The following is a 10,538-nucleotide window of genomic DNA, read 5'->3' as shown; positions in this document are numbered from 1 at the left end:
GTTGGGGGTCTCTTGGCAGCCGACTTCAGCGGATGTCTCAGGCAGGGAGTGGGGCTGGCAGGCAGTGCCCAGGGACACACCTGTGGAGGAGAAGGTGGGGCAGGAGGAGGAGCCATAGGCGGAGCTACCTGACACAACGGGCCCAGAGAGACAGGCGGGGCCCAGTGGCTAATTACCTGGGCCACGCCTGCACATTCATCCCTAGCTGGGGATTTTAAAGAAGTGGTTTTCTTTTTTTTTTTTTTTTTTTCTCCCCGTTTTATTACTTCCCACCATTGACAACCCAGTTTGGCTGCTTTCATCTGATGCACTTCTAGCAAGAAGGCGGAGCCTCTGTCCTCATAGGTGGACAGGCTTTGAGGAGGTCGGTGCCCCTCGGGGGCAGAAGGTGAGGTGTTCACGGAGGTCCATGGGACAGAAGGTTCTTAATTGGGTCACACAAACCAAATCGCCTTGTAATTTGTGGGCTGGATATCAAAGGTGAAGGCGAGTCTCTACCACCCTGAGACAGCACATTCTAAAGGAAGCCGTGGCCTGGGTCTTATCTGAACGACTGATCCTAACCAATTTGCTGCTGATGTCTTAGGTACTTTACATATAAGCCTCCCTCCAATCCTCAATCTGGCTCTGTGTTTGTGTGATTGGGTGTGCTTCTGTGCATGCGTCTGTCTGTCTGACCAACATCTTCCTCAATTGTTCATCACTTTATTTTTTGAGACAGGAGCTCTCCCTGAACCTGGAGCTGCCTGGGATCTGCCTGTCTCTCCTTCCTGGCAGTGGGACTCAGACACACTTCTGGTTTTTCCATGGTGCTGGGGATTTGAACCCGGTTCCCGTGCTTGCCCAGTGAACACTTCACTCACTGAGCCATCTCCCCAGCCCCCAACGGTGCCTTCTGACAGAGAAAAAACTTAGGTACTAAGAGGATGCTGGCTTCAGCCCATTTCAGGGTTGGGAATGGAATCTGGGGCTTTTGAGATTGTGAGGTTCCTTCACCTAAATATCTCACTTGAACGTATTAAACACGATCTGAAACATAAACTAGAACATAAAAACATGCTGAAGTTTTCTTGTGCCCATAGTCCTAAGAAAGGGCACGGGTAAGCCTTAGGTACCTCAAATACAGATTAAAACCTGCTTAGGGCCCGTGGGCTAGAAACATGGCAATGAAAGGAATCTGAGCAAAAGCAGCCTGTAGAGGGTCCCTAGAGCCCAGACATTTGACTCTCCCCTTTTTCTACAGTAGGTTTGTGGTGTGACTCAGAAAAACCTGCACACCTTCACTGAGCCAGGCCGTATGGAATAACCTCCAAAATGGCACAGTACAGTGTGGAACTCAGATAACTCTAGAGACATGAGAACCGCCAGATCTCTTCCTGCCAAGCAGCAGAACCTTCTGTTCTTACAGGACATGCCCTATGGACATGCCCTGGAAACAGCTGCCCCAGAGTACAGGAATGTCCCCATTACCCTTGGAGATGGATGGATGGATGGGGTAGAATGTGGGCATGGCTGGGATAGAAGGTTCTAAGGTATGTGCAGAGAAAGGGTCTCCTTTCCTTCCCCTCAGATGCAGGTTAAACCCTGGGAACCCCACCCCTTGACTCAGGACGCTGGCAGCTAAGCCTTTGTGTTCACAGCCCTGGGAACAGAACAGACACAGCTGGCTCACAAAGTAGCTAGAGGTAAGAAGGGGTGTGTGTGTTGGAGGTGGGCGTGCCGGCTTGTTCCTGTCCTGGGGCATCACGGGAACCCCACTCATTCGAACTCATTGATGGCTTACCGAAGAACTCAAGGAGATTTCTGGGTTGGGGAACCCAGCTACCGTCAAAAAGACAGACCCGAGGCTGTGTAATTGTTCAGGGTGGCAATCCTAGCCACTTGGGAGGTAGAGGCAGGAAGATTGCCCCAAGTTTGAGTCTAGCCTGGTCTACATAGGAAGTTCCAGGCCAAAAATAAATAAATAAATCCAAACAGAGCAAATCGAAAATGAAAAGGAGAAAGACAAAATGGAGAGGCAAAGAGGAAGTGAAGGGGGGAGGAGGGAGGGGAGAGGAGGGAAAGCCAGTGTCACCACACTGCACTCTTGCCTGAAGCCTAGGAGAAACAGAGCGGGAAAAGAAAAGGTTGTCCTGGGCCTTTGGTATAGACATGCCCTTCCTCACCCTGAGAGTCTCCTCATCCTGAGGGACCAGATGATGAGGATGAAAGAGGAAGAAGAGCAAGAGAAGATGGAAGGGAAGCCGCTGGGCTCCCTGCAATCCAACAGCTCTGGTCCTTAGAGTTCATACACCTGCCTCCCAGAAATCCAGGAAGAACCATGAACCTTAGGAATTAGCTGATCCACAGATGCCCAGACCAAAAACCAAAAACAAATCTGTGGGTAGTTGTCTGGACAATAGAAATCAGAAGATGAATATGAGTAGAAATGGGTGGATAGGGGGGTGGATGGGTAGATGGACAGATTGCTAAACAGATGAATAACTGATAAAAATAATTAGAAAAGGAGGTAAGCAGAAGGTAAGAGAGAGGAAGGAAGACTAGGGGGAGGACATAGAAAGGAAAGAGAGATCTAGACAGTTTGTAGGTGATGAATGGCTTGCAAAGGTTTGCTAATGGAGGCTTGGCACCTGACCCTGCAAGGCCCTGGTCTGTGTAACTTGCTGCTTCCTCCCACCCTGCTGTCACCATCTTGAGCTGTCAATCTGCAGCTAATACCTCAAAGTGCTGACAGTACCTGGTGCTCTCTGAGTCAGTATGAGCCTCCCCCAACACATCCCACACAGGCCTGGGGATGGTGGATGGATGATGGAGGTACACGGATGGACTGGAGGAAGGTGAGTGGATGGCAGGTCCTGGAGTAAGCCACTCTCAGCTGTCCTAAGGGCTGGCAAGCAGGTGCAAGGGCTTCCAGGCACATGGCATGAAGAGATGCCATTCTCTCTTCCAAAAGGCTTTCCCTCTTATCTGAGGCGTCGGGGTTTGTGGCTTGGTCCTAGCACCTGCCTGTCCCACAGGCGACATCTAGCTCGGACCTGCTGTCTGTGTGGGTTAGAGTTGGTTCGTCCCCACCTATATCTGAGCACTACTGTGTACCTGGCATTGAGCAGGGACCCATCACACAGACAGGAGTGAGTTCTTGATCCACACTGAGGAGCTTGCAGATGTCACAGGAGAGGGAATAATCCATTCGAATTTTGGGTGAATGGCTCATAAGAGAACAAGTACAAGGGGGCTTGGGATGCCCAGAGGAGGGAGAGCCCAGGCCATCCTGAGAGTGACCCCTTGCCTAATCAGGTTGAGCAGGTTTCAGGTCCCGCTCAGAGCACCCTCCCTGCCCACCAGGCAATCTTCAATTTCCGTAGCCGATGTCTGCAGAGCTGACCAAGGAGGTGAGGCTAAAACTGAGGTTATAGCTCTAGGGAGGGTGCTTGCCTAGCATGCGTGAAACCCTCGGTTCAGTCCTCAGCATAAACTGTGCAAGATGGTACATGCCTGTAACCCCAGCACTTGGGGGGGGAGGGGGAGAGAAGGGAGAACCGGAAGTTCAAGATTTTTGTCAGCTGCTTGGGGAGTTCAAGGCTAGCCTGGGCTAGGCCAAGCTCCAGCACTGAGGTGCTGGAGGGGTTCATAGAAAGGTGACTACTCCATCCCTCTCCAAGGCTTCCCACTTTGGTTCTGTGTTTGTGCCCACCCAAGGGCAACCTAAGAAAATTCATTTCCTGATGGACCTCTGAACCTGTGTGTCACATGCAAACTGCAAATGGCTCCCAGAGGACCAAAGCCGAAGGACCTTTATATTAAAACAAACAAAAAACAAACAAACAAACAAAAGCCTTTTGAGAAAAGAAAGGAAACAGAGGTGGGCCTCCTCAGTTGTTCATTGCCCACCTTCTCCTGTCCTCCCTCTGGTCTAGCTTAAAGCCTATCGTGTAGTTGCAATGCTGGGCCCTCCCTCATCCCTAGCAAGGGTTGTGAAGCGGAGATACCGCTTCCAGAGAAGAGTCCTTACAGAGCGGGGGAGATTTCCACGCCTTGCCTTGGCTCAGGATAAATGCCAAGCTGCCCAGCCTGCCAGCCCCCACTGGGCTGCCTACTCCCACGCCCACCTGCAGCTGACCCTGGACTCCTCCCAGAGTCCTTTCAAGAGGAAGCTTGAAGCGGTCCCCCTCCAGTAAGCCTTGATTCAGCGGGGTGGAGCAGCCTCCTCCGCCCACTTTTGGTGGCCTGACTGCACCTGACTCTGACACTAACCCTCCTGTCACGGGCAGAGGAAACCCCTTAAAAGGAAAGAGCACCTCCACCTTCCTGGGAACCCAGGCTGGGAAGGGAGTGGCTACAGGGCCCATCCTTCTGCCTCCAGACAAGACTCTACCTCGAAAGTCTTTCATGTCCCTGTCTCTACCCTTAAAAATATGGGAGGAAAACCCCACCACGCAGCCCATGCTAAAGGACTATTTTTGCCGCAGGGAAGTCTTCTTTGAATCTCGCTTCAATACACTACAAGCGACAGTTTTCCATGCAGGGGAACCCGAGTTTTGATCCTACTGAAAAATGAGCTAAGTAGCCATCAGGGCTGTGAGAGAAGGGTCTGGACCAGTCTGAACACATTCGTGGGTTGATTTGGGGGCCGCGGTTTCCCTTTGTTCTGTTTCGTTTTCATTCGTGTTTTAGTCACAAGGCGGTCTCATTCTGTAGCCCAGGCTGTCCAGGAACTCCTAAGTCCTCCCACTTCAGCATCCCGGGTGCTGGAATCACAGGTGTGCAGCACCAGGTCCAGAGATCTTCTGACTTTAAATTAAAAAACAAAAACAAAACAACAACAACAAAAAACAATACTCTAGGTGGTGCGGTCCAGCTCTTCTTATGAACGGAAAGGCTGGAAGGGTTAAAGACAGGAGCTTCCAGAAGAAGACGTGGTCCCAGAGCTCTTGCCTTACCACCCTGCTTCCCCATGGCCTCCAGGTTTCCACGGTCAGGTCTCACAGCCACAGGCAACTGGTGGGAATGAGGCCCTCCATAAATTCACATTTATGCTGTTGGTTCTCAGTTGGTTTAGACTCCAGACTCTACTCCCTGGCCCTGAGCTTTTTTTTTTTTTTTTTTTTTTTTTTCTTTCTAGAGAGACCACGGCTGTACTCAGGGCCTGTGTGAGAGCAAGGAGTTGGGAGTAGGAGGGTAATAAGAGTAGGTGGGGACAGAGCTTGGGGGCGGGAGCCTGGGACTTGCGTTTTACCTCATTTAATTTTGTTGCGTTTTACTTGTTTTATTTTAATTTTTGAGTCAGCGCCTCTCATCTCAAGTTGGCCTTGGTCTTATTATATAACCCAGGCTGACCTTGAACTTGTGATGCTCCTCCTGCCTCAGTCTCTTTAGTTCTGGGTTACAGCCATGTTCCAACCAAGCCCAGCAAGGGACTTTTTCAGTGGGTAGATTTGGGTAAGTTACTTAATCTTTCTGATGTAGTTTCCTTGTCTACGAAATGAGGCTGACCTTCACTGCCCAGAAGGACTTCAGAGGGTAGGAAGGGCGGCACATACTGCCGATATACAAGGAGCTCTCCAGATTGCTGTTTCCCTATAAAGAGACCCAGGCAAGGTCCTCCTCTGGCAGGAGCCATTGGGAAGGTCTGTGAAGGGCAAGTGACCTGTTCCCTCCCCTGTGGAATGGCTGGGGAGGGCAAAGCTTGCCACCTCTGCTAATGGCTCTCCTCCAGAGCACATCCAGGTAGCTTGAAGCCCTGAAGTTCCATGATTATAGGCCTGTGTTCTGAAATTTGAACAAGGGCAGCAAAAATAATTAAAGACTTGGAAAACAAGACCTGAGAGGAAAGGGTTAAAGGCACTGGGATTGTTTAGCCTGGAGAGGGGGTGGCATAATGATACCCTTCTGAACCAAGGCTGAGCCAGCTTCCCCTCTAGACTAACTGCAGCAAGAGCAACTGAAGACAGCTAGGTGAAGGCCTCTCTACAACGCTCCGGAGGAGTTCGGGCTGGGACAGTGGAAAATTAATTAGACAACATTTCCTCCTTGACATTTGGATTCCAGATCTTTGTTTCTTGTAGAATTGTGAGAGAGAGAAGAGACTAGGAAAGAAAGGGTTGGTTTTGACTTATGATTCCCAAGGGAGATAGCTCACAGTGTTGAGAGAGGCATGATGACAGAGAAGGGAAGTGTGGAGGCAGGGGCTGGAAGATGCCTGACACAATTTTGTCCACATACAGGAAGTAGAGAATAGAATAAGAGGGTTTTGTTTTGTTACTGCTACTATTTGTTTTGTACAAAACGAACAGATATTAGGAGGTAGGGAGAGGTTGGGACAGCAGCCCTAGCCTCAGAGAACCATGGGATGTCCCCCTCCAGAGAGGCTTAAATATCACAAGGGGTCACAGAGAGAAGCATGGAGTCCCTGCTGGATCCTCAGGGGCCACAAGGCACCTTCTTTTCCTCTTTTCCTGGAACAATGCCCAGGTGTAAGAAGGTAAACTTCCAAGGAAGCCTGGGAAGGGAGACATTTTGTCTTGAGCCTGTCATTTAGCCAGTCCTGGTCCTGCCCCCACTCAGCTCCTTCATCATCACTATTGGTGCCCTTGAAGTAAGAGAACCAGCTACTGTTTGGGGTTGGGTGCATACTCTCTGCCAGGAGCTCTGTATTGCCCTGGTTGCATAACTGCCTACTGCAAGACACAGGTAAGGAATCAGAGGCCCAGAGATACACAACAACTCACCCAAAGCCACCCAGCAGCCAGGACCCAGCCTTGAACCATTCATATACCCACGCCCTCTGAGAGGACATTATCTCCATCTTACATAAAAAGGAATTGAGAGTGAGAACTTGAGCTGCTTCCCTCACTCACGGATGCCAAGGATGCCCAGCTCCAAGCTTTCACATTTCTCTGCCACTCTCCTTCCTGTTCTCTTATTCCCAGGGACACCAGATGAGAATTCCTGCAAGGCCCCCAGTGGGTGACAGGAATAGCTAGAAACCTCACAATAAATGGCCTTACCATTATATGTGCAGTGTTTAACAGGTACCAGGCAGGCACCATTGGAAGTCTCAGCCATGGTTATCTCAATGCATCCTCTCCTAATAGGAAGTGGGTGCCTTTTCATTTTCCTCCTTTTAAATATGAGGAAATAGACAGAGAGGTTAGGTAACAGGCCCAAGGTCACTAGGTTAATAGCTAGCAGAACTGGGTTTGGACTTCGAATAATCCGGCCCCAGAATTTTCTCTTTAATTCCCTACACTATGCTAGTGGGTTTTTTTCCTCCTAGCTGGGCATGCCAGGAGCTACTCTGAAGGATCTAACAAGTTTTTCTATGCTTCCACATTCCTTCAGCCTCCCAATGCAGGTAGGAGGCCTCCTCCAGCTGCTTCTTCACCCTAGGGAGGCCTCTGAAGCCCACCCACCTTGCCCATTGTCTTTCTAACCCAGCTCAAGAGTGTGGGGGTTTTCTCCCTCCGGTATCCGTGAAGTCAGAATCTGCCTCCAGAAGGCCTGGATCCCTGGGTATGTGCTCAGCTGGGAAACCTGCTGTACCCAGGGCCAGCACCAGCATCAGAACCACAACCAAAAACATGACCCAAATTCAGAGACAAAGCCCCAGGATTCCCCAGAAGACAAAGGGAACAGAGGAGCAGGTGAGCAGGAGTCACGTGTCAGACACTGAGGCCAGCTCCTCCTGAGTCATTGCCTAGCCCAAGGTTTGGTGGGGTGGAGTGGGGTGGGAGGAATTGGGAAAATGGGGGTACAGGGGGTAAGAATTGGGGTGTGCGGGTCAGGGCATGGGGGCACCCAGGTGGAAGATGGATGAAGGCTGGGCACCAGTTCTACTTTACCCACTCCAGGAAAGGCCATATCTAGGTGAGCGCACACATTGGCAGTTCAGCTGAGGAAGGTGGGCGTGGCCACTACTAGCAAAGAGGCTGTGTGTGAGCAGAGCAGGCTTCTTCTTAGCCTGACCCTCCCTTTATACCAAGAGTCTAACCACCCGCCCTGCCTGCAGCTCTCAGGGCGCCCTACCCAGAAGCGCTGAGCACACTGCCTCACAGGCTGAGTTCAAGCTTGTTTGCCTACTTTCGGTCTTAGCTTCACTGGTGTTTTGTCTGGAGTGGCTCGACCTGCCCACCCCCAATCCATGCTGTATATCAGACCTCTCTGTGTGCCCCCCACCCAGCTTCCCCAATCGCCCCAGGAGCTGCTTGGCAACACTGTACCATAGCCCTCTGTTCTATCTGCTTGCCTTACCAATGCTATGGCCACAGTGCCTAGCAAATAACAGGTGCTCATTTAACATTATTGAGCTCATGGGTGGTAAACATAGAATGAGAAAGAGTGCAGAGGGACAGTGTCTTGTGAGACTGCCTCTGGCTGATGCCTGGTAAGAAAAACCAGGGTACAACGTCTGGGGATGCTGACAGAGAAGGAAAGCTGTCACCCAAGTCTGTCTGGACAGGAACCAGGTTGAGGTGGAAGTTTGGGCAGGGCGGGGTGGCTTCTGTGGGGAGGTGAGCCAGGTCTTAGGGCTGGGACCAGAATCAGATTTTCTTTAATCTGAGAGTTTTCGGGGAAGCCAGATAGAGATGACAAATGTGAGCCGCAGAGCCTGCCCATCCTGTTACAGGTGCGCTTGGCTTTCAGACAAGGAGACAAGGGTGTCACCAGCCTCTTCTGGAGGACACGTGCCAGCATCAGAGTGGAGAGCAAAGGACAAGGAGGAAAGCGAGTGGAGCCTCAAAGGAATCCCGAGCCCCTCTCTCACCGTCTCCCCTAAAAACGGGCACCTTTGTCACAGTGCCATCCTGGTGGACAAAGGGCTATAAGAAAAGGGCAATGAGGGCTCACGGTAGAAGAGAGACAGGTGGAAAACAGGGAAAAGCTTGTCAGGTACTGTGGCCTCACCTGTAATCTCAGCACGGGACAGGCTGAGACAGCAGGACACCTGGAGGACATCTGACAGCCTGAGCTGGATGGTGAGAAAAAAAAAAATGGGAAGGAAGAAATGAAGATGGGGGAGAAGAGGGAGAAAGAATAAAAGGAAAGAACTCATCAGGAAGGGCGAAGAAAGATGCAGCAGCAAGAGCAAGGGCCTGAGGAGGGGAGGGGGAAGTAGATCAAGGAGAGAACGAGCAGACTTCAGAATGTGCTTCCCAGCCTTCGCAGGAACTCCAAACAGCCCCTCCAGGTGCAATTATCCTTTTCTTCCCCTTCATTTTATTTCACTTTTTATCACGGAAAACTTGAAAAACACACAAAGTAAACATAATAGTCTCATTGAAACCCCCGTGTGCCCGTCACCCGGCCTCAACAACGATCACATTGTGCCGTTCTCATGTCGCTGGGATTTCACCCACTCGATTTTTATTCTTTTTTTGACACAACTCTTCTGAGAAAATTTACACACACAAAATGTACAAATATTAGCTGTGTGGTGCTGATTAGTGTTTATATCCTAATGCCCCACGTCTCTGTCATAACATGGCAAGTTACCACCTTCCTAGGAAATCTCATTCCTTCCCAGGTAATCCCACCGCCTACCTCCATTCCAAAATAATAGCATCTCCAACTATGGATCTGCTTTGCCTCCTCTAGATCTCAAAGTAAGCAGAATCATACAGCAAAACTTCCTCACAGGCTTGCTTTGTTTCTGAGCAACACGCCTTGGTGACTCATGCCTGTAACTTTTGATTCCTCTGGATGAGGACACTGGAAATCGTCTCAGAGTTCTGCCGGGAACATTTGGGTTGTTTCTGGTGCATGACTACTGAGTCTAAGGCTCCTGTGACATTCGTCTTTGCGGGCATACTTTCACTTCTCCACTCCCAGGAGCAGAGTCACCGCATCAAACAGCATGTGTTTAACGTTAAAAGGAACAGTAGGAGACTGGCCAGATGGCTCAGCAGGAAAAGCACTTGCCGTTGGACCTGAGGACCTGAGTTTGGTCCTTGAGACTTACATGGTGGACGAAAACTTACTCCCACAAGTTGTCCTCTGACCTCCACGTGAGCACTGTGTCACTTGTGGGTGCTCTTGAACATGCATGCATGCTTATGTTTGCACATGCACAACACATAAGGAAGGAAGGAAGGAAGGAAGGAAGGAAGGAAGGAAGGAAGGAAGGAGTCAAATTCTTTTCAGAAGTGGCCGTGCTGTGTGACATTCCCACCAGTGGTGTGTGTTGTAGTAAATAAAAAAAAAAAAGAAAGAAAGAAAATGAGTGTTGGGTTATATAATGTTTATTATCAGCCCTAAGATTATCACAGCGCTACTATCTAAACTGCTATCACAAATAATAAGACACAGACACCTGTTAGATTTAAAATTGCCTTATTTACCTTGGGCCGGGCGGATATTTCACTTACACTGTCTCAATAGCCTCACCATCCAGCCCCCAGCCCCCAGCCAACGTCATCTGCCTTAATCCTCCTCATCCAGTCTACCTGCCATACACAATCCCATGGTACTTGCTTCTATTCTTCATCTGGGCCTTTTCACGCCATGATTGGAGTCCTTCCTCTCAACCCAAGTGGGGTTTT

This window comes from Psammomys obesus, unplaced genomic scaffold (genome assembly GCF_907164565.1).
Source record: "Psammomys obesus unplaced genomic scaffold, mPsaObe1.curated_primary_1811, whole genome shotgun sequence".
NCBI classification, from domain to species: Eukaryota; Metazoa; Chordata; class Mammalia; order Rodentia; family Muridae; genus Psammomys; species Psammomys obesus.
This window is presented reverse-complemented; position numbering follows the sequence as displayed.